Below are 24,590 nucleotides of genomic sequence, written 5' to 3'. Positions count from 1 at the left end.
TGAGCTCTGCAGAACATATTTTACATTTTGAAAACAAATGTACTGTAATAAACACCTTTTTTTTTTGTGTGTTTGTATAGGTGTTTGTCCTGGACTTCCTTCCGCGTCTGATTATTTGCTCCGTGAGGAATACCATCCTGTGGCGGCATGCATGGGAAGCATATTTTAATTTTAGTACAGTTAAATGTATAACGGAGTATATATTTTTAGACAAACCAATTCAATAAATATTTCTAATGAACAAAGTTGACATCTATGTATGCATATTTCTATTCGTCCTAATCGTTGTTTTAAGGCATCAAGTACTTTTCTGCAGCCAACCACTTCCCATTGAACCACCCAGAGCTGTGAAGCAGAGATGGTGTAAGTACAATTGTACAATTTGTTGTCATGTCACGTGATGGCTATTTTATGAATAACTTTGCTATGTTGTGAAACCATGGCCCTGTGACATTGCTGTGAAATGCTGCTTATCGCCAACTGGAGACAACAGCGCCGCCAACAGCACGAAAGTCAAAGGTTTCTCCCGGCAGGTCACTTCCAACATTCTCTCCAAAAGTGGTTGTGAAGGGAGAGCTCATCGTGCCTCATCCTTCACCTAACCCTTTTGAGTGGAGACTGGTTGGAAGGGGCAGAAAGATAATCGGTTGCACACTGTTATTGTTGGGGTAAGACCCTCTGGAAACTGTGATAGTCTCTGATATTCACTCAAAGTGTACCGATTTTCATTAAACAATTTTAATATGTTTGTTATGTGTGTAGTTGGCCTTTTGTCAAGACATTGTCTTAAATCGACATTTTGCTCTATGATTTCACAGGTGGACACAACACCAGTAGCGTCGCCGGAATGATCCATCCCGTTATCAACTTGTTCCATCGCATCTTTCTAGCGCTGTCCAGTGTGGAGAATTTTATATTGTTTTTATATCAACAATTGTATATCAATTTTATATCAAGAAAATTTTGCTTTGCTTACATGGGAAAGCCACGGTGGGACATTGGCAGAAAGCTACTGCCTCCAAGAGGACACTGGGAACGGAGCAGGTTTGCTTTGTTCGTTGTTTTTCTTCTTTTTTCAATGACATTTTTGATAGTAGTACTTCATTTTAGTTTTATTTTGTCCATGCATTTCATTCTCTTGCTTTTTTTTAGGGGAAGGCAGCACCAACCGTTGTGGAGGTGTCTTCAAAGCCACACCTGCCAGTGATGTGCCAGTTCTTGTGAAGGAATAGCAGCGCTCTCAAACATTTGTCAAAGGTCAGAGTGATGCTGCTCCTTATTATCCTGATATGGAGAGTGCTACAGTGTTTTCTGATGTTGCAGCAGAGCTTGACGCTAGCAGTTCTGTCATGGGAACAATTGATGTCACTTCTATCAGCGGAACAGGTGATAGCTGAGAACATTTTTTAACAAAGAAAAACGTAGAACACTTTCAGTGCCGGGAAAGCATACGTTGAGTGTTTACACAAATGGTCCTTTTACGATCTAGAAAAACTGAGATAACGACTAAAACTTTCGTGACAGTGATATACAGGAATGTAAGATCTCCTGTGAAAGAGTCGGGCGTCACCAAACAAACATATGCCTCAGCATTCAGACATCACTTGGTGGTAGAATTATATCATTCATTAACATTGATCATCATTTTTCTCTCACACTCCCTTCTGTTGTTCCCAGTGGAATGATACAAAAGGAAAATGCAATAATGCTTAAGTATAATATAATTGAGGCAAAGGGATCAGAAAATGATGTATAAATTGAGTACAATACATTTATACAGAGATATTGTTTTATCTGTGTCCTTTTGATGGAGGGGCCAAGGAAAATGATGACCATATAACAAGGTGGGAAGTGGCCAGGTGTAATCAAATGTGAAGCAGAAGTCCAGCGGTGGAGCCGTCTGTGGGGCGCCAATGTTGGTGTAGAAAGCCCCTTCGATAACTGCTTCCAAAACACACATTTCTTCGGCTGTGGTAAGGGGAATGGCAGTAACCCAAGTAGCCTATGTAGGTATGGTTGAAGTGGTTCCATCGCAGTTGCAGGGTGAGCAGCGTTCAGCGTACACTCACGTTGTCTCCTCAACGAGTACCTAGAGGGGAGTAGGAACTTTCTTGCGATGAGATACGTGTATCCATATTGGTCGTTCTACCACCTTAACTGCTGCTGCAGTGGTCCCTAACCCTGCTGGAAAGGTCCTAGGAATCTGGCAGAGTTCCAGCTTTTCCTCTGTAAGTCGCGATCACCACCCATTCACCTGGTCAGCGGCCGTGTAGAGGTCCTTCAAGTGGGACGGGTAGGGCTGCTTTGACCTGGGCACATAGACTTAAACACTTGGGTGAGAGACACATTTTGACAACATTGTTTGGTATAGGTCCAAGATTGTTAAATGGGCGTTAAATAGTTGAATAGCAGACTACAGGCTCAGTACAAAAATGAATGTATGCACACTCGTGTAACAACAGAATAATATTATCACAATGTCTAATATGTAGGAGATAATAGGCGGCCATTTTGACACGCCCATGCATGGCACCACTAGAATATCAAATGACACACTGGGACTGACGAGTGTGCAAAGATTTGTGAATTTCCAAGTATCTTTTGGAACATGAAATTGTACGTGTTGCCACGCCCACACCGTGTGCCAAAATATATATGTATTTTAATAAGTTTTAGCTGTGAAGGTGTCTTGTAGACACTCGTCAAGTTTGAAGTCGATCCGATAAATCGCCAAGGAGGAGTTTCGCGAAAGTACAAAGCATAAATATGACTAAAAAGTCAGGAAAATTCAAAATGGCCGACTTCCTGTTGGGGTTTCCGTCATGGCGGAAATATATATTTTTTCCAAGTCTAGAGAGGTTACAAATGTGTACCGAATTTTGGGAGTTTACGTGGAAAAAGGTGAATAGGTCAGAAAATTATTATTTTATTTTCTAGGGTGGCGTGGCAACACGTAAAATTTCATGTTCCAAAGATACTAATTCACGAAACTTTGCGCACTTGTTAGTCCCAGTGTGGCAATTGATATTGTATGAGTTGCCTGCATGGGCGTGGCAAAATGGCCCGACACACCCTGTTGAAAATTTCAAAACATCAAACCTATTCACTTTTTACCATGAAATTCACAAAATTCGGGACACTTTTGTAACTTCTTGGATTAAATGTGTAATTTTAGTCACTTTCCGTTCATTTTCTCGCTTTGTACTTTCGTAAACTCCTCCGAGGCCATTTATCTGGCTTCAAACTTGGCGAGTGTCTACAAGACACCTTCACGATTAAAAGATATTAAAAAAAATAATAATTGTCACACGATGTGGCCGTGGCAAAGCGTTGGATTTCGTGTTCCAAAAAAAGCTGTGTTTTTGTAATATTTTATCCACTTTTTATGCTTTGTACTTTCGTGAACTTCTCCTGGGGGATTTTTTGGATTGAGACTCATTGGGGATTAAAAGTTATTGAAACATTTTTTTTTCGTCACGATGCGGGTGTGGCAACGCGTTGAATTTTATGTTCAAAAAAACAGTTTACGTGACTTTTGGGGCCTTGAGAAACTACAAAATTATTGCAAAACTTTGCACACTCTTCAGTCCCAGTGTGGCATTTAATATTCTATGGGTCCTATACATGGGCGTGTCAAAATGATCAACTAGATGCAGTTGTCGTGGATGAGGATGTCGGGGTCCTGGTGCTGGGGAAAGGAGGCCCATACCTATAGCAACATAGGTGTCGCCACATTCCTTCTGTCTCAATGCCATGTACGCTTGTATTTCTGGTTTTCCCAACGTAGTCATGATGCATTTTTCACTAGAGTACAAATGCATGGTATACAACAACATCCACATACAATTAACAGAGCAGCAATGATAGCAACGTTGATTATGCATGATAAAATGAGGCCTTTTCATTTGGAAAACATAGAGTCCAACCAACCAGTGATGTGATCATCCATTCCTGCATTTTCTTTTAGTTCTACGCTCCGTGAGTGGAGTAGCAATTCCTCCTACTGGTTCCTGTGTTTATAAGCACATTACTCCATGCCCCACAATCAATATGGGTACCTTAAACCTCGTCCAGCCACCAGTCACTTGTTAGTCTAGGGTTGGTGGACCACGCATATTTCTCATTCCACTGGTACTGCTCCTACCCTGTGGAATCACACTTTATTATGGAACAGAAATCAACATTGAATGCCAGGATTTGTCCTTCATAGGCATAAATGACAAGAACTGTTTCTTTCATTCGGCCCCACTCTTTGACCTTTGTCATATACTGGTCATACGATAATTGGGGTCCCACTTGGTAAGAATATGTATACTGTGTAGGGTAAACAAAAAAAATATTATTTTTTTTTTACATGGTTAATTACAGAATGCTTACGTCTTTCAGCTGGATCCTTGTTTCTGTGAGAGTTCTTGCGGGTGGGGTGACAGGGGCGCAGTGGGAGAGGTGGTGACAGGGAGCACCAGTTTTATTTTTGAGCTTTACTGCATGTGAGGTGGCCAACACTACCTCCCAAGGTCCAGTCCACCTTGGCTCAGGCCACTTCTGTTTGTGGACCTTGATGTGGACCCAGTCTCCGGGGCTGACCACCAGGGTGTGGGGCAGTCTGGGGCAGTGTTCTTGACCTGTGAATACAAAACTCGAGATACTGCGGTTAGTGCTTTGACATATTCAGGTAAACCTTCCTGGAAATCATCAAAAGCGGGTGATTTAGCTGGTAGGTTGTGAGGACCTGGCATGGGGCGGCCTGTTAATATCTCGTGTGGGCTAAGATGTGTTTGACTATGGGGAGAGGTCTCGCATGGACATTAATGCTAGGGGTAGGGCATCTACCCACGTTAGTTTAGTCGTTTTTGTGATGTTCTGTAGAGACATACTGAGTTGCTGTTTTGTCTCTATCAGCACCTTGGCCATTTTTTCTTTCAACGTCTGGTTTGCACTTTCAACTAGGCCTTTTGACTGGGGGTGATAGACTGAACCAGATCTATGGGAGATACCTAATGCCTGTTCTACCTGGCTGAGTTTTTTATCGCTGGTAAAATGAGATCCATTGTCCGAGCAGATAACTGTGGGGTAACCCCACCGAGGAATGCGTTTTTTCCATAACCATTTAATCACAGATACTGCATCCTCTCTTTTGCAAGGGACTGCTTCTACCCATTTGGAGAATCGATCTACCATCACGAGTAGGTATCTGTACCCTTGTACTCTGTTGTCCCTGCCCATGCCGGTGTAATCTATGCATATTTCTCTGAAGGGGTAGGGGGGCACTGAGAATGTTCCCAAAGGTCTTTGGTAGACTGTCTTCTTATTTAGCTCGTGACAGACGACGCATTCTGCAATATGGTTGGCCACCATTTCCTCCAGGTAGGGATGCCACCAGTCCTGTTTGAGCCTGTTGGTGGTTCTTTTGGGTCCTTCATGAGTCTGTCCATGTGCATCCTTGATGAGGTAGACCAGGAGTGCGGCTGGTGCTACTGGGCGCCCATCGTGGCTTCTCCATTGGCCGCTGGTGAATGTGGCTCCTTTCTTCTGCCACTGCGAGTGTTCGTTCCATTTCGCTTCTTTCTGCACTTCTTTCAGATGTTCCTCTGACAAATTGAGGGCGTTGTCTTCAGTAAATACAATCATCATTGCTGCGCTTTCTTTTAGGTTCCCTCCTGCTTCTTTTGCTGCTGTGTCGGCTGCGTTTGAATTTCCTTTGGAGTGTCCTTTGCATTTGATGATCTGGATTTTTCGGGGGAGATGTATAGCTTCCAGGAGGGCGAGTATGAGGTCTTTGTGTTTTACCGGGGCTCCTGCTGACGTTTGGAGTCCTCTTTTCATCCATATGGCTACATCCACGTGAGCTGCAGCGTGTGCGTATGCTGAGTCGGTGAATATGTTTGCATTTTTGTTTTTTGAGATTTTTAATGCTTTCACCGAGGCGTCGAGTTCTGCTTTTTGTGCTGATGCTGGTTGTTCTATCATCCCACTTCTTAGGGTGACGTGGTGTCCATTAATTTGTTGAATGGCTGCGTATGATGCTCTATTTCCCTCTTCTTCTTTGAAACAACAACCATCTATAAACAGGACAATTTCTGCATCGGGGTCAGATGTTCCATCCAAGTCTGTGCGGCCCTTTGCTTCCAGTTTCATGAGCTGTACGCAGTCATGGGTGCCATCTGCATACTGTAGTCCGCCGGCCAAGTTGATTCCATCGGCTGTGTACAAGACATTGTCTCTTTCCAGGGTGACATGCAAGCGCATCTTGTGTTTTGGTGTGGTAAAGGTGAAATCCGTTTGATCGAGGTAGGATTTGACTCCATGAGTGGTATGCACGATGGTGGGGTGGTAGAAAGTAATGTGGTCGGTTCTCGTAGGGCGTGTGCGATGGCAGCCGTGTGTCGTCCACATCCGGAGAGTCCATGTTCCACTGTGTCGAGTTTGCAACTGTGGTGAGCCAGGATCGCGCGCTCACCGTGTCGAGGCTGCCAGAGCACAGCTTGACAATTCCGTGCTTTTCAGTAACGTCCAAATGGAACGAGGAAGAGATGTCTGGGGTGCATAGGTGTTCGGCCTTCCCCATGAGTTGTTTCAATCTTATGAACGCTTCCTCCGCACTTGTGGTCCAGTTGAGTGGTGCCTTGACGTTCCGATGGCCAGCTTCCGCAATGGGTTCGCGTGGGGGAACAGTGTGGTCCACATAATCAGCTATGTGGTGTCTGCTATAGCCAGTGAGTCCCAGGAATGCTAGCATTTGCTGCACGGTGGTGGGTTTAGGGTACTGGAGCATTGCCTGTTGTCTTTCCGGGTTGATGTATCTCTTATCTCCCGTGATCCTTTTTCCCAGGAATACCACTTCTGTGCGGCAGACCTGTGCTTTTTCCTTCCTGATTTTGTAGCCACATTTTGCGATGCGCCGTAGCAGGGATTTGGTGGCCGTGAGGCAATTTTCTACTGTGGTGATGTCCATGAGGATGTCGTCGACATACTGGATGAGTAGGAGTTCCTTGAGATCTGCCTTCAGGCAGGCGTTGAATATGGTTGGCGTGCATGTGAATCCTCGTAGCATTCTTGTGTAGGTCTAAGAGCATTTTTTAAATGTGAATGCAAACATATCTTGACTTTCTTTGGCCAAGGGGAGGCAAAAAAATGCGTTGGCCAGGTCGATGACGGTGAAAAATTGATGACTCGGGGAGCCTGCATGCAGGGCGACATGGGGGTTGGGCACTTTTTCAGTAATGGGTTGGACCACCTGGTTGATACGTCGCAGATCGTGGACCAGGCGCCATGAGTGTCCTCCAGCCTTGGGTACTGGTAGAATTTGTGTGTTCCACGGTGAATCCGCTGGTCGTAGAACTCCTGCTTGTAAGAGGCCTTCAATGCTGGAGTCTATTCGAGCAGCTGCCTCGGGCTTGACCTTGTACTGACCTTGCCAAATGGGCACAGCGTGGGCTTTCACTTTGATGTGTATATTGTGGTGTGGTGTGCAGCCAACGTGATAGGGGCCGGTGGTCCAGAGGGTTGGCGGTAGTTGGGCGAACATTTCTGCTGCCAGGGGTTGTTCTTCGATGCTTCCTTGATAAGTTCTTTCCAGGACATTTCTTTCATATATGCCTTGTTCGTAGCTGTTGTGTCCTATTCTCCAAACCGATTTGTCTGGCGTGTGTTGCAACAGGGGGTTCGTTGTGGGGACCCAGGTGGGTTGGCGAGGGCTCTTTTGACCATGGGGCCCAATTGTTTGGCTGCATGGTTGGCTTCTACGGCTAGGGTCACATGTGGAACTGCGGTGTCGTGAAGTAGATACCAGGATTGTTGGTCTGGTGTCAGGCGGACCGCTGCTGCAACTCCTTCGTGGCCCAGATAGAAGTCTGTTGTCTGGAGTCGTTCTTGTCGTCCCTCCTTTTTCGCTTCCCAGCCTTCGTCATAGATGTCATCACGGTGGCGTGTGAAACAGAGAGTGCAGTGTACGGGTCCAGCATCGACTTTTTCCAGAGTTGGTAGGTTTACAAAATGCCACCAGCCGGTGAGTGTGGGGTCGGGGGTGGTATCAGGAGTTCCACCTAAGACGAGTATACGTTCGAGGGGTATTAGCTCTTCTTTTGGCTCAGAGAAACTAACTTCCAGACCGTGGAGGTTACATATCACAGATGCCCCTGTTCTTCGGAGAAGGTCCCTTCCCATTAGGTTGGTGGGGCAGCTTGGTGAGTAGAGGTATTGGTGTCTGACTTTGTGAGGACCTATCTTGGTAGGGAGGGGTGCGGTGAAGGGTTGGACTTGTGTCGTCCCAGAGAATCCAACAGTCCGTAATTTCCGAGTGGATAGTTGTATGTAGTACGTAGTATGTTGGCGGCCAGGTTCTTCAAGCAAGACACGTGACAGTGACAGTGACAGTAATTCCTTGGATTGACAGTGATTCCTTGGATTGTACATGGCACTACTGGTTCGGCATTTATTTTTGTCTGTACCACCACTTCCATGTCCCCTGGGCGCCTCTATGCTCCATGCCATGGCGGGGTGTCCATGCGGGGTCCTCCCTTTCCTCTCGAGGAAGCTCCTCTTCCTCTCTGAGGGGGGCGGTAGGATCCTCTATATAATTGCTGGGGTTGTTGGTTCTGGGGGCATTCCCTTGCCCAGTGGTCACTTTGGCCACAGATGAAACATCCTGTAGTTTTCTCGGGTCCTCCCCATCCTCTAGAGGATTGGAATTGTCCTCTCCCTCTCAGTTGCTGCCATTGGGGGGGGCCTTGGGGGTATGAGGGTGCGGGGGCCCCGGGATACTGCCGCTGGGGATATTCATAGGGAGTCCAGGCCTGCTGCCATTGGGGTAGGTGCTGGGCTGGTGGGTAGGCGGGGGTTACAGTTAGGGGCTGTGGTCCTGTCCATTGTAGTGGCGCGGTTTGGGGCGGGGCCTGTGCTTCAGGGGTGGTGACTACTGCTTGCACAGTTGCTTTCTTCTTTTTGTCCGTATTGACTTCATCTTCCAGTTTTTTTACCTGCATTTTTAGTAGTCTGGTTTGTATGGAATCTTTCTCCAGGAATTCGTCTTCTTGCTTTTTGATGTGTCTTTCCAGGTGATGGATGAGATGGCTCTCCCACTGTCTCTCGGTCATGTCTGACAGTCAAACTGTGTCTGCGAGCTACAGCATGACATCTCCTGGGAGGCCATTTTGGCATTTGGCATCTGCATGTACATGGGGAGACCCACTAGGCAGGGGTCATGACGTTCTACAGTGCTATCACTCCAGAGCTCCTTTGCTCATGTGAGATAGGCGTGTGGTTCTTCCCCATTTTTAAATCTCAGGCCTGCCAGGGCCACTGTGTTGCGTCTGGTCGGCCAGGTTTCTCTCATGGCTGTCCATATGTCATTCCGCATGTGGTCGAATGGGTGCTCGTGTGCCATGGTGAGGGTTCTAACTTCTCTTTCCAGGGAGGTCAGGGTGATGTTTCCTGCTGTGGCGCGGAGAATGGCTCGCACATCTCTTAGGGCTAGTGTGTCAGCCGCTGTGTGGTTTTCGAAGATTCGGATCCATGCTGCAGCTCCTTTGTCCAACGCTGATAGGTTGCCTTTGAGGGCCTGCATGTCGCGGTGGTACCAGGGAACAAATGTTTCTCTTTTGGCGGACTGCTTTTGTTCCTCCTCTCGTTGTCTAATTTTCGAGCGGGTAACTATCCCTATTGCTGACGATCTTCTGGCCTGGCTTTTGGATGATGCTATAAGGGTTCCTTTTCTTCTGTTGTCGTTTGTGTACTCTCCCCGGGAGCTGCCACTGTTTTTGAATGACCACTTTTTTGTCTTAGTCTCGTGGTCTGACATGGGTTCTTCTTCCCAGGAGCGGAGGGGGGTGGGGTGTCTTTGTTTTGTTTTCTTAAAGGTGTATTTGGGGACTACAGGGGTAGGTGAAGGTGTGGGCTGGCTTCGGGTCTTTTGTTTTTCTTTGGGTTGTTGTTTGGCTGTAGCGTCTGCAGGAGGTGCTATGAGATGAACATGGGTTGTGTTGGCATCCTCTGGTAGTGGGCCACATTGTCCAGTCAGTGTGACAGTTGCGTGGCTAACCCTTGTGGTACATTTCTTTTTCCTTTCTTGATGTCTTTTTGTGGTTTGTAGGACTGGCAAGTGCATTCGTCGTCCTCTGTATTAGAGGAGAGAAACTCTTTGTGTCTGTTTGATCGTTAGGGGGCGATGTCTGATCATTGTCCTTGTTCTCACTGTCAGATGGCTTTGGGGAGGGCTGTACTCGGAAATGGATTTGATCGGGCCTTCCATTACTAATACGGGTGCTTGTATTTCTGGCGGGGGTGGGGTGGCTATTTTCTGGTTGCTCAGCACAGGGGGCGCTGTTGCTTCAGGTGTGTGCTCGGTCTTAGGGTTGTACAGAGAGGGGGGGTGCCGATGTGTTTCTTCATCGGCCAGCAGGGAGGGGTAGAGGGATGGGGTGGTGTGTGGTTGGAGTGGGGTGTGACCTTGGGGGATGGGTTCGGGGAGGGGTGGTAACTTGTCTTCTTGTGGGGGGTAGGGTTCCTTCTGGGCTTCTACCACTGCCTTGGTTGCGGCATTTCTGATTTTATTGCGACGTTCGACAATCATTTCCGCTCTAATCCATGCCGTCATTATGTGCTGAACCAGCGCCCATTGTGCACGCTGCTTGTTTAACTTGCGCTTTCAAGCCCCCATTAATCCAGGGTTGTTTTTTGCATCCACTCCTGCTTCAGCCAGCAGTCTTTTTTCTTCCTCTATCACCTTGGTGCGGTTTTCTGCTGTCGGGGTAGTGTCTTTCGACCACCACCCTGCTTTGATCCATTTTTGTTCATATTTATGGAATTTCCAAGTTTCTCAAGCATGGAACTTTGGCTCTGTTCTGTTCTTGAGCTCAGCTACAGCTTCAATACGAATCTCACTGGTGCCGGGTCTGGGGGATGGGGTCTTTTCCATTATGTTTTTGAATGGCAGGAGAACAAAAGACATGGGAAGAAGTGGGAGGGGGAAACCTCAAATGTTCGGATCTCAATGTGTTTCTGGTGCAGCTACGCCACTAGTGGTCTTTTAGGTTATTACAGGTCAACTTTTTTTTTTATTTGTATTTTTTTTTTATATATTGCCCTTTTATCTAGGGCAATTTGAGGAGGTTGTTCATACACATACACACACAAAACCTCTAGCACACATGCACAGACTCTATCAAACACACACTCTCTTAAACACAAAGACTGTCTCAAACACACACACGCCCGCGGTCTCTCTCACATTCACACACACGCATGGTACCTCTCTTTCCACACACACAAGGTACCTCGTTGCGCACACTCTCACTCACACAGCCGGCAATACAATTTTACGCTAAGTCACGTGAATTGGGCCTTTAACCCTTTAATATTTGGTTTCTCTAAGAACCGGGCCTTTAACCCCTAAATGCTTGGCTTCCTTTTTACTTTAAAAATGATTCCGGGCCTTTCACCCTTAAATGAAATTACCGACTATCGACTACCCTTCTGAAGGCTGAGTTTAACATTTTTCATCGCCAGACATCACTTAGTTTAGGCATTTCGGAGGACTTTTCAACAACCGGGCCTAAACGGGATTCGGAATTACTTCACGAGTTAAACATTGTTCATCACCAAAACGTCGCTCAGTTTAGGCATACTGGATGTATTCTCTACACACGGGCCCAAACGTTACGTGGAATTACTACGCAATTTAAACACACAGCCGCTTCGAAGGGGGGTTTCCTAACCCGTTCCCTTAACTTACCTTACTACCGTTCTCATCAAACAATCCAATTTCTCCTCTCCACAATATTTAACAATTATTATTGTTAAATAATGGGGATGGGGATGGGGATGGTAGCTCAGGGGATGGGGATGGGGATGGTAGCTCAGGCGGTAGAGCTGGTGGTCTAGTGATCTAAAGGTTGCTGGTTCAATCCCAGGCTCCTCCTGCTAGCATGCTGTAGTGTCCTTGAGCAAGACACTTAACCCCTAATTGCTCCTGATGGCTGCGTCCGTCGGTGTTTGAACAATTGTAAGTCGCTTTGGATACAAGCGTCTGCTAAATGACTAATTTTTTTTTTTTTTTTTTAATTATTCATGCATCATTCAACAATACATCCCCAAAACCACAAAGTTGTTCGTCCAGCCTTAAACAGTACAACACTTCCACCTAAAATATTCCTATCTAATCTATGCAGACTTCATGAAATGGCTCTGCTCACCTTTTAGCGGGTACCCATGGAAGTATCGCAACCGTTCAGGCTTTCGGAACTCCTCTGCAGTCTTGTAATGGGATCACGTCGGGGTCACCAATTTGTTGTGTTCAAAATTTCCAAATCCGGAATGATGGGATGAAACTGGAACTTTGAGCTACGGAGAGTTTATAGGACGGTTTGAGAATCTACCAAAAAATAAAAAACGTTTTACGTCGACGTGGTTAGTCCTAAGCTGCGTGTCTCATCTAGCATACATTTCACCCAGGAGTCTGCAGAAACTTTGTTTCCTCATCACTTTGTTACAAACGACAGACCCCCCTTTGCGAGGCGGTCCCGCCTTTGTTATTTCCCATCTCCCGAGTATCTAGTTTCAGACTCCCCGCTGTGTGTGCGCCAGATTAACCGTTTCAGTGCCGGTTTCTAACTGGTTGCGTAGTTACACCCAGTGTCTTTAGACATGTTTTAATTTTGGCTCTGACTGATCAATAAAACTGTATTTCATAATTACCCACTATATGAATGATAGTAATGTACATGAATAAATTTATGTAATGTATACTGTAGTATACACACATATAGTTTTGCTATCGAGGATTAGTTCAATCTGTAATGTTATAGTTATAGTAGTATAGTTATATGTAGTACGTAATAGTTATAGTATATGTATATATATATATATTTTTTTTTTTTTCTCACAAAACCCAACAGGAAGTCGGCCATTTTTAATTTTCCTGACTTTTTAGTCATATTTATGTTTTGTACTTTAGCGAAACTCCTCCTTGGCGATTTATCGGATCGGCTTCAAACTTGACGAGTGTCTACAAGACACCTTCACAGCTTAACATTATCAAAATATATATATTTTTTGGCACACGGTGTGGGCGTGGCAACACGTTCAATTTCATGTTCCAAAAGAGACTTGGAAATTCACGAAACTTTGTGCACTCGTCAGTCCCAGTGTGGCAATTGATATTCTATGGGTTCCGTGCTTGGGCATGGCAAAATGACCGGACACGCCCTGTTGAAAATTTCAAAACATCAAACCTATTCACCATTTAACATGAAATTGGGTATATTAATGTAACATCACTAGACTCAAAAAAAATTATATTGCCGCCATGACCGACACCCAACCAACAGGAAGGTGGCCATATTGGATTTAATGTGCGCAAACTCCTAGGGGATTCATCAGATCGACTTCAAAGTTCGCGAGTGTCTACAAGACACTTTGGGGATTAAATTTATTAAAACATTGGGTTTTCGTCACACAATGTGGGCATGGCACTGTGTTGAATTGAAGTGTTAACCTGACTTTTGGGGCCTTAAGAAACTCGAAAAATCACAAAACTTTACACACTCAAGATCAAACCTATTCACTTTTTTAGTATCTCCTCCGAGATCTGCATAGAATTCCGGCAGGTTTTCCTCTTGTCTTTCTCCTCCGTCGGCGTATTGGTAAACACAGTGGCGGCAGGACAAAGAGATCTTAGTACGTACTCCGGTAAGTTGCGAAAAAGTCCGTATGAGGTGTCGAACAGACGTCCAGGAGTGCTTGTCGTTCATATTGTAATAGCGACAGTGCACTGCATGCAAAAATAAGAACAATACAAATAGTAATAAACACAAAACTAAGAGTTGAATGCAGAGCCGGTGTGTCCATACTACGGCGCACCCGGAAGTTAGTCCGGGTTAACTCATAAGTTAGCTAGCTTCCTCTGCTGAACCAATATTTTACTAAAATGACTTTTACAACTCTCTTTGCTCCAACTTCCATCCTTAACAAAGAATCCCAAATGCATCATTTGCTAACTTTCCCACTTTCATTGTCTTTCACATCAACTTCCATAATCATTTCAGCCTGTCAACTAACTTTACAGCTCTCTCGCCTTGTTATATTTTTTTCAAATAAATTTAAAGCCTTACAGTATCCTTTCCAGAAATCCTACCAGATATTTAGATTATAACGCTACTTTTAAACCAAGGACTCATGTGGGAAACTAGTTTGACATGTTGTGTACAACACACATACTATGCTTACTGTATCTCACATTTATACATTTGCTTGTTTTTAATCGCGATTTTCATCAGCCTTGTAGCTAAACATACCCCGAGACACTGATAAAATGTCTCCGAACTCATCTCATCCATACGTGCTCCAGAGTGATCCATCGGCCAGGCGGTCACACGCCTCAAACACCATTTCAATCACCCAAGGATTCATTCATTCAACGCTTTTGCTAGGATGGGTCAAGAATAATCTATAATAATCATGTATTTAATAATGTCGATTTTATTATTGGATAACATAAAGCAAATAAACAGACAAAAACCACGATTCTCTTGATCAATGCAAAATTGGCTACTTCATAAGTAAGGCATACATTTTTAATGTACAACACATCTCTGAGTACTTAAAAAAGCCCTCTATATAATACATTTCTCTTTATTCTTCTTCATAATATTGTTCTTATACTGTAGCTAACCAATAATAAATGAAATACTTTTTACCATTAATGCAACTTCTGGTGCTCCTTCGTTTTGCTGATGGCCTTCTAGTCTGGATCATACGTTGTGAGGTTAAGCTTAATGCAGGCGTTGAGGCTTCCATCAGTTAAACTTAAGCGTAGGATGGTCTTAATGTTTCTCAGATGCGAGAAAGACTGCTCACATGCATTTGTAAAGCCAAACATGGTCAATACAGCATTACTCACACGCTGCATTGTGTGCTGTGTGACGGGACGCTCGTTCCAAGTTTTAAGAATCAGCTGGTCTTCAGTTTCAAGTTCAAGTTCAAGTTCAAGAGATTATTTGTCACATACATATTGAAGTTTTTTCGACTTCTGTCCACTTTTGTTCAGCTGATTGGTCCGACTCGAGGCAGGGAGTTTTCTTAATGTTTGTCTGTCTTACAGAGGGGATCGGCGCATGGGCTCGTAAGCAGTCCAGCAGTGGAACGCCATTCCTCCTGCTCCCAAGAGGATCATTATTATCCACAATTATTATAATGATCCTCAGTGATACATATAATTGTGGCCTGCGTGCCGCAAGTTGAAATGAACAGTAAAACTTTCGCCATGTCGGCGCACCACAGCCATCTCCTTCCCTAAGCCCTTACCTGTGGGCAGAGACTTCCACAAGTTGCGCCTGAGCAGAGACCCGGTAGGGGCAGGGCGCCGAGTAAATTGCGCCCCGGAGTCTTTATGTTGTCCGCAGCCGGTGCTTGACTACTTTGTCCGCCACATTTATATTTTGAATTTTATTTTCAAGTTGTAATTTCTCTTACCTGTTTTACTTTAAAATGACACAGAATAATAATTTATTACTTGTTAATTGTGATGAAAAATTTTAGCTCAAAATTGTATGCGAGCCATATACCGTCATCAAAAGAGCCGTAATTGGCTCGCGAGCCATAGGTTCCCGACCCCTGCTCTAGATTGATTCAATCTTTAAGCTTACTCAGATCTTCCCTGATCGGAACAATATCTCAGTGAGTCGTCACCTTCACTTTTCGGGAATCTTGTGTTGCCTTTGCTGGACCTGTCCAGACGACTCCTTGTTGGATATCTTACGGCCGGTCTCTGACTGCCGCTGGGCACACAACCTGGACATGAAGAGAGTCTCATCATCGTCGCCAGATTGTTGGATAAATTATCCTAGGTGGTCGGTGAGGTTAATCTGCCCGCTACAGGAAAACAAAACTGAGAGTATTAAAGATATTTATTCTGCAAAATAAAGAGAAAGATACCGTCATGCTTCAAAGCAGTGTTCTGATCAGTCTACCCCTATTACTGACGAAGAGGGCTTTATACCAAAGAGAGGTTGTGTGTCAGGTGTCATTTACAACTCTGATCCTCAGTCATATCCCTGGGTGTTCCCCCAAACAGTGATTTAACAGTCAAACTTCGGTCACAGACACAATCCTACTGTACCATAAAACAAACACACAACGCTCTTTTAAGTCCCTCTTGTCCTTATCCTTATCTCCACACAAGGTTAAGTAAAGGATGGAATGTGGTCTGGTTTTTCCAATACTACAACTGAAATGTTTTAGACAGTTTTTACACACAGACACACACAGACAATTTTTTTGTCTCTTTATATTAACTCTGAGTGACTCATAAAAACCCATAGACAATGAGTTTTATAACTAAGTAACATACAAAAGGCTGTTGTCCTGTATAAAACATGTAAAACCTCATTCAAATAGTTGATCATGTGCATTTTTCTCTCACAGCCTACATACGTGCAACTGCGGCTCTAGCGCATGCCACTGTGATTGCACTGACGTTTCACCTTCTGGACTTGATAGACCTGCTGGCTAATTTAAGGGTCTTATTGGCCCGACTTAATGGCCTTGTTGGCCGACTTGAAGGACCTGCTGGATGCGTTGCCAAGCCCGCTTTGCGCACTCAAAGTTGTACTGCCACTGCGGTCCAGGCCTTTTGCCTGTTCCTCCAAGCCTGGCTGTCTGTTTGGGCCCACGAGTTCTGTGGAGCCTCAGCCTTCCGAGGGGTCTGAGGGTTCCGTGGGCCCTGGGTGTTCTGACATCATTGCTCTCAGCAATGCCTTGAGGTGAGGCCAATCTTTTTACTCTTAAGCCCTCACCACATGTAGCTGTACTTGGCTATACAGCGAGCTAAACACTCTTGCAATAAGTACCCAGAGACAGGAGCGCACTTTTGGTATCGTTAATGAAAGCGGTGTAAAACTGTGGAACAGTAGAGAAATATGCAGATAAACGATCAATCTCTATGCAGATGTAGATAACGTGTTAATACGTTGTCATAGCTCCCACATTGTATACATACAACAATAACATGAATTATCTCACAAATTGTGCTTTCTCAAGGGCAGTGAAGAGGCTGATGGAAGAGATGTTAATCCGGGTCTGGGACATGATCAGATTGGCTGAGTGTGCCTTGATCTGTTTATGCCTGTTCTGATTTTACTATTATATTATTATACTATCATCCAAATGTTATGATGTTGCAATACTGACTGCGCGGGGGGCGCACCGGGAGGCAGAACAACCGTGTTTTGGTTGCATCTAAATTTTTTAGTATGGCTTTTAAGTTGGTTTTTAACTGTATTTCTGTGTTTGTATTGGAACTGATTTTTTTAATCTGGCTTTTAAATCAGTTTTGAAACTGTATTTCTGTATCAGGATTGGGTCTGAATTTTTGGGACACATCATCAGTAGTGGACCCCAGGACCATGGGGTGTTTGACCATTATCACTAGACACCCTCGCCTGAGGAAGGCCCTCCCGTGGTTGATCAAGCCTCGGAGTGTGTCCCATAGCCAATTGGAGTTCAATTTGGGTTATGCTCGATTGTGGGTAGGCAAAGAGTTTTGCTAAGCATTAATTTAGAATGATTTATGTTAAGAGTTTTGCTAAACATTAATTTTGAATGACCAATTTACTAATGCTTCATGCAATTATGCCATGTCAAGGTTGGTATGGTAAATTATAAAAAAAAAATAAAAGGTTACGTTTAATAGGTAAGTATTTAGAGGTGTCTTGTGTTCCTACTTTGTGTCAGGGTCTTCTGTAGGTTCAGAATGAAGTTAGCTCCTCGGCACATCTGAATTTATGGGGCATAGCTCCACCCATTTTTTGGAATAAACTCCTTTTATTTTCTTTGTTTTCTTCCAATAAAAATCCTAATTGGTTTTAACCAATTGGGGATGGGGGGATGGGTTTTAACCAACTTCATCTTTCATTTTCATAAACGTCCTTTACTTACTCAACTTACTACGCCGGATCGAGCTGTACACTCTACCTTCATCCACTCCCTCATTTTCATGAGGGAAAGGAGGATAGAAGAGAGAAGATAGAAGATAACGTATTGTCAGACGATTTAAAATGCTGAAAAGGCGGTTAGGTTAAAAGCTTGTATGTGCGTCCCACACTGTGTTGGTGTGGGGCGTGGTTGTGTGTTTGGGCGCCGCGCCCCTGCATCGATCTGGTCGCGATTCGCCTATCTCTCCCAGTGCCAAAACTTATATTCACAAATACACCACACAATAGGCCTAGGGCTTGCGGGATGGGTGGGGTGCAAGCTATATAGGTGGGGATGCAGCGGGCAGCTGCCATCTTGCCTGTCACGCTCCTGCCCCAGCGTGCTTCTCGTCCGTTACGAAATGTTAATCCGACTCATATTGGCTTAGAATGCATACACTCGCACACGAATCCTACTCCAAGCAACACTCCACCAGACCAGGGTCTGCGGGGCAGGAGGGGTGTGAGTGATTCAGGGTCGACTTGCCTGAAGGACTTGCATCCCCAACCCCGCAATTTTGACTGCAATAGGCAACAGTACACATTTAGCACTGGGGTTTTCCGGGATGGACAGACAGGCGGTCCTATCACACACACACACACATGCACACACCACCACACCTTCTTTGAATGCACCCCAGCAGCCTTCTGGTTGCATTACTCTCCTTTTCTCCCTCATTTACTGCCATAACTATGACAGGAAGAGGCCAGGTGACCATTTGTCATTCCAGTTTTCCTGGACCTAATCAACTGTTTTTCATTACATGTTGTCGTCCAATGTTAATTTTTTTGTGTAAATGTTTTCAGGTTCTATGTTTAATTGTCTCACCGGCCATGATTCTCTCCCTCTTGGGGTAGTGATCAGTTGTTTATAGACCCAAACATGATAAATAGTTTTCCAAAGAGGGGGGTTGGTGGTGGTTCTCTTTGACCAAAAACTGTGCTCTTGTCATCCTACAGGTCATCCACTGGACAGAATTATTGCAGCAGTTCTTGATGATTTAAGAATTAATAAAGTGTTGCATTGCAGGTGGAGAACTTGAGCTACACTTGCGGACTAACTCTGTCCTAGATGCAATGGCATGCAAATACTCTTTGTTGTATGCCCAGCATGCTGACAGGATGGGTTGAAAATAAATAAATAAAAAATAAAATCTCCACGAATTACTCTGTGTGGCAGGATCAGACAAAAGGTCAAACATGTATTTGTCGAGTTAAAAAACGCATTTTCAGCCCATTTAAACGTCGAAAAGGCGGATCGGTTAAACGCTACAGTCATTACTCTGTGTGACAGTGTCAGGCAGTTTAAATACTATGATGAACTAGTATGTGCTGCTAAAGTGTTGTTTGTCAAACAGTTGTAGGTCCTTCTAACATTTATTTTTCGAGTAATGATTATTTTTATCAACGTCTGCACATGTGGGAAAAAACGCATTTTCAGCCGATTTAAACGCCGAAAAGGCGGATCGGTTAAACGCTACAGTCATTACTCTGTGCGACAGTGTCAGACAGTTTAAATACTATGATGAACTAGTATGTGCTGCTAAAGTGTTGTCTGTCAACGAGTTTTAGGCTCATATAAAATGTATTTTTCGAGTTATGAGTATTTTCAGAATTTTGGACGGTTTGCTGCCTTGCTGAATTAGAGAAACACCGAACCAATGTCTCTTTATAGGTGAATGATTCAGAATGCTGCAGTACACCATATAATTTTAATTAATATGAGGAACAATTATGTGCTTAAGTCTTTCTCAAAGACAGTTTAAATACAATGATAAACTAGTATGTGCTGCTAAAGTGTTGTTTGTCAACCAGTTTTAGGCCCATATAAAATGTATTTCTCGAGTTATGATCATTTTCATCAAAGTCTACACATGTGGGAAAAAACGCATTTTCACCCGATTTAAACGTCGATTTGGCGGAACGGTTAAACGCTTCAGTCATTACTCTATGTGACAGTGTCAGACAGTTTAAATACAATGATAAACTAGTATGTGCTGCTAAAGTGTTGTTTGTCAACCAGTTTTAGGCCCATATAAAATGTATTTTTCGAGTTATGATCATTTTCAGAACTTTGGATCGTTTGCTGTCTAGCTGAATTAGAGAAACACCGAACCATTGTCTCTTTGTAGGCGCATGATTTAGAATGCTGCAGTACACCATATAACTTTAATGAATATGAGGAACTATTATGTGCTTCTTATGTCTTTCTCAAAGACAGTTTAAATACAATGATAAACTAGTATGTGCTGCTAAAGTCTTGTTTGTCAACCAGTTTTAGGCCCATATAAAATGTATTTTTCGAGTTCTGATAATTTTCATCAAAGTCTACACATGTGGGAAAAAACGCATTTTCAGTCGATTTAAACGTCGAAAAGGCGAATCGGTTAAACGCTTAAGTCATTACTCCATTTGACAGTGTCAGACAGTTTAAATACAATGATGAACTAGTATGTGCTGCTAAAGTGTTGTTTGTCAACCAGCTTTAGGCCCATATAAAATGTATTTTTCGAGTTATGATCATTTTCAGAAATTTGGACGATTTGCTGTCTAGCTGAATTTGAGAAACACTGAACCATTGCCTCTTTGTAGGTGCATGATTTAGAATGCTGCAGTACACCATATAACTTTAATTAATATGAGGAACAATTATGTGCTTCTTATGTCTTTCGCAAAGACAGTTTAAATACAATGATAAACTAGCATGTGCTGCTAAAGTGTTGTTTGTCAACCAGTTTTAGGCCCATATAAAATGTATTTTTCGAGTTATGATAATTTTCATCAAAGTCTACACATGTGGGAAAAAACGCATTTTCAGCCGATTTAAACGTCGAAAAGGCGGATCGGTTAAACGCTTAAGCCATTACTCTGTGACAGTGTCAGACAGTTTAAATACAATGATAAACTAGTATGTGCTACTAAAGTCTTGTTTGTCAACCAGTTTTAGGCCCATATAAAATTTATTTTTCGAGTTCTGATAATTTTCATCAAAGTCTACACGTGGGAAAAAACGCATTTTCAGCCGATTTTAACGTCGATTTGGCGGAACGGTTAAACGCTTCAGTCATTACTCTATGTGACAGTGTCAGACAGTTTAAATACAATGATAAACTAGTATGTGCTGCTAAAGTCTTGTTTGTCAACCAGTTTTAGGCCCATATAAAATGTATTTTTCGAGTTCTGATAATTTTCATCAAAGTCTACACATGTGGGAAAAAACGCATTTTCAGTCGATTGAAACGTCGAAAAGGCGAATCGGTTAAACGCTTCAGTCATTACTCCATGTGACAGTGTCAGACAGTTTAAATACAATGATGAACTAGTATGTGCTGCTAAAGTGTTGTTTGACAACCAGTTTTAGGTCCATATAAAATGTATTTTTCGAGTTCTGATAATTTTCATCAAAGTCTACACATGTGGGAAAAAATGCATTTTAAGCCGATTTTAACGTCGATTTGGTGGAACGGTTAAACGCTTCAGTCATTACTCTATGTGACAGTGTCAGACAGTTTAAATACAATGATCAACTAGTATGTGCTGCTAAAGTGTTGTTTGTCAAACAGTTTTAGACCCATATAAAATGTATTTTTCGAGTTCTGATAATTTTCATCAAAGTCTACACGTGGGAAAAAACGCATTTTCAGCCGATTTTAACGTCGATTTGGCGGAACGGTTAAACGCTTCAGTCATTACTCTATGTGACAGTGTCAGACAGTTTAAATACAATGATAAACTAGTATGTGCTGCTAAAGTGTTGTTTGTCAAACAGTTTTAGGTCCATATAAAATGTATTTTTCGAGTTATGATCATTTTCAGAACTTTGGACGATTTGCTGTCTAGCTGAATTAGAGAAACACCGAACAATTGTCTCTTTGTAGGTGCATGATTTTGAATGCTGCAGTACACCATATAACTTTAATTAATATGAGGAACAATTATGTGCTTCTTAAGTCTTTCTCAAAGACAGTTTAAATACAATGATAAACTAGTATGTGCAGCTAAAGTCTTGTTTGTCAACCAGTTTTAGGCCCATATAAAGTGTATTTTTCGAGTTATGATAATTTTCATCAATGTCTACACGTGGGAAAAAACGCATTTTCAGTCGATTTAAACGTCGATTTGGCGGAACGGTTAAACGCTTCAGTCATTACTCTATGTGACAGTGTCAGTCAGTTTAAATACAATGATGAACTAGTATGTGCTGCTAAAGTCTTGTTTGTCAACCAGTTTTAGGCCCAAATAAAATGTATTTTTCGAGTTCTGATAATTTTCATCAAAGTCTACACGTGAGAAAAAACGCATTTTCAGCCGATTGAAACGTCGAAAAGGCGAATCGGTTGAACGCTTCAGTCATTACTCTATGTGACAGTGTCAGAAAGTGTAAATACAATGATAAACTAGTATGTGCTGCTAATGTGTTGTTTGCCAACCAGTTTTAGGCCCATATAAAATGTATTTTTCGAGTTATGATCATTTTCCGAACTTTGGACCGTTTGCTGTCTAGCTGGATTAGAGAAACACCGAAACATTGTCTCTTTGTAGGCGCATGATTCAGAATACTGCAGTACAGCATAGAAATTTAATTAATATGATGAACTATTATGTGCTTCTTAAGTGTTTCTCACAGAGTTCTAGGCCCATCTAACATGTATTTGTGGAGTTATGATCATTTTCAGAACTTTGGACGATTTGCTGTCGAGCTGAATTAGAGAAACACCGAACCATTGTCTCTTTGTAGGTGAATGATTCAGAATGCTGCAGTACACCATATAACTTTAATTGATATGAGGAACAATTATTTTGCTTCTTAAGTCTTTCTCAAAGACAGTTTAAATACAATGATGAACTAGTATGTGCTGCTTATGTCTTGTTTGTCAACCAGTTTTAGGCCCATATAAAATGTATTTTTCGAGTTCTGATAATTTTCATCAAAGTCTACACATGTGGGAAAAAATGCATTTTCAGCCGATTTTAACGTCGATTTGGTGGAACGGTTAAACGCTTCAGTCATTACTCTATGTGACAGTGTCAGACAGTTTAAATACAATGATAAACTAGTATGTGCTGCTAAAGTGTTGTTTGTCAGCCAGTTTTAGGACCTTATAAAATGTATTTTTCGAGTTATGATCATTTTCAGAACTTTGGTCGATTTGCTGTCTAGCTGAATTAGAGAAACACCGAACAATTGTTTCTTTGTAGGTGCATGATTCAGTATACTGCAGTACAGCATAGAAATTTAATTAATATGATGAACTATTATGTGCTTCTTAAGTGTTTCTCACAGAGTTCTAGGCCCATCTAACATGTGTTTGTGGAGTTATGATCATTTTCAGAACTTTGGACGATTTGCTGTCGAGCTGAATTAGAGAAACACCGAACCATTGTCTCTTTGTAGGTGAATGATTCAGAATGCTGCAGTACACCATATAACTTTAATTAATATGAGGAACAATTATTTTGCTTCTTAAGTCTTTCTCAAAGACAGTTTAAATACAATGATAAACTAGTATGTGCAGCTAAAGTCTTGTTTGTCAACCAGTTTTAGGCCCAGATAAAATGTATTTTTCGAGTTCTGATAATTTTCATCAATGTCTACACGTGGGAAAAAACGCATTTTCAGTCGATTTAAACGTCGATTTGGCGGAACGGTTAAACGCTTCAGTCATTACTCTATGTGACAGTGTCAGTCAGTTTAAATACAATGATAAACTAGTATGTGCTGCTAATGTGTTGTTTGCCAACCAGTTTTAGGCCCATATAAAATGTATTTTTCGAGTTATGATCATTTTCCGAACTTTGGACCGTTTGCTGTCTAGCTGAATTAGAGAAACACCGAACCATTGTCTCTTTGTAGGCGCATGATTTAGAATGCTGCAGTACACCATATAACTTTAATGAATATGAGGAACTTTTATGTGCTTCTTAAGTCTTTCTCAAAGACAGTTTAAATACAATGATAAACTAGTATGTGCTGCTAAAGTCTTGTTTGTCAACCAGTTTTAGGCCCATATAAAATGTATTTTTCGAGTTCTGATCATTTTCATCAAAGTCTACACATGTGGGAAAAAACGCATTTTCAGTCGATTTAAACGTCGAAAAGGCGAATCGGTTAAACGCTTCAGTCATTACTCCATGTGACAGTGTCAGACAGTTTAAATACAATGATGAACTAGTATGTGCTGCTAAAGTCTTGTTTGCCAACCAGTTTTAGGCCCATATAAAATGTATTTTTCGAGTTATGATCATTTTCCGAACTTTGGACCGTTTGCTGTCGAGCTGAATTAGAGAAACACCGAACCATTGTCTCTTTGTAGGTGAATGATTCAGAATGCTGCAGTACACCATATAACTTTAATTAATATGAGGAACAATTATTTTGCTTCTTAAGTCTTTCTCAAAGACAGTTTAAATACAATGATAAACTAGTATGTGCAGCTAACGTCTTGTTTGTCAACCAGTTTTAGGCCCATATAAAATGTATTTTTCGAGTTCTGATAATTTTCATCAATGTCTACACGTGGGAAAAAACGCATTTTCAGTCGATTTAAACGTCGATTTGGCGGAACGGTTAAACGCTTCAGTCATTACTCTATGTGACAGTGTCAGTCAGTTTAAATACAATGA

This window comes from Zeus faber (assembly GCF_960531495.2).
Source record: "Zeus faber genome assembly, chromosome: 3".
In the NCBI taxonomy this organism is placed as follows: domain Eukaryota; kingdom Metazoa; phylum Chordata; class Actinopteri; order Zeiformes; family Zeidae; genus Zeus; species Zeus faber.
Note: the sequence above shows the minus strand (reverse complement) of the source record.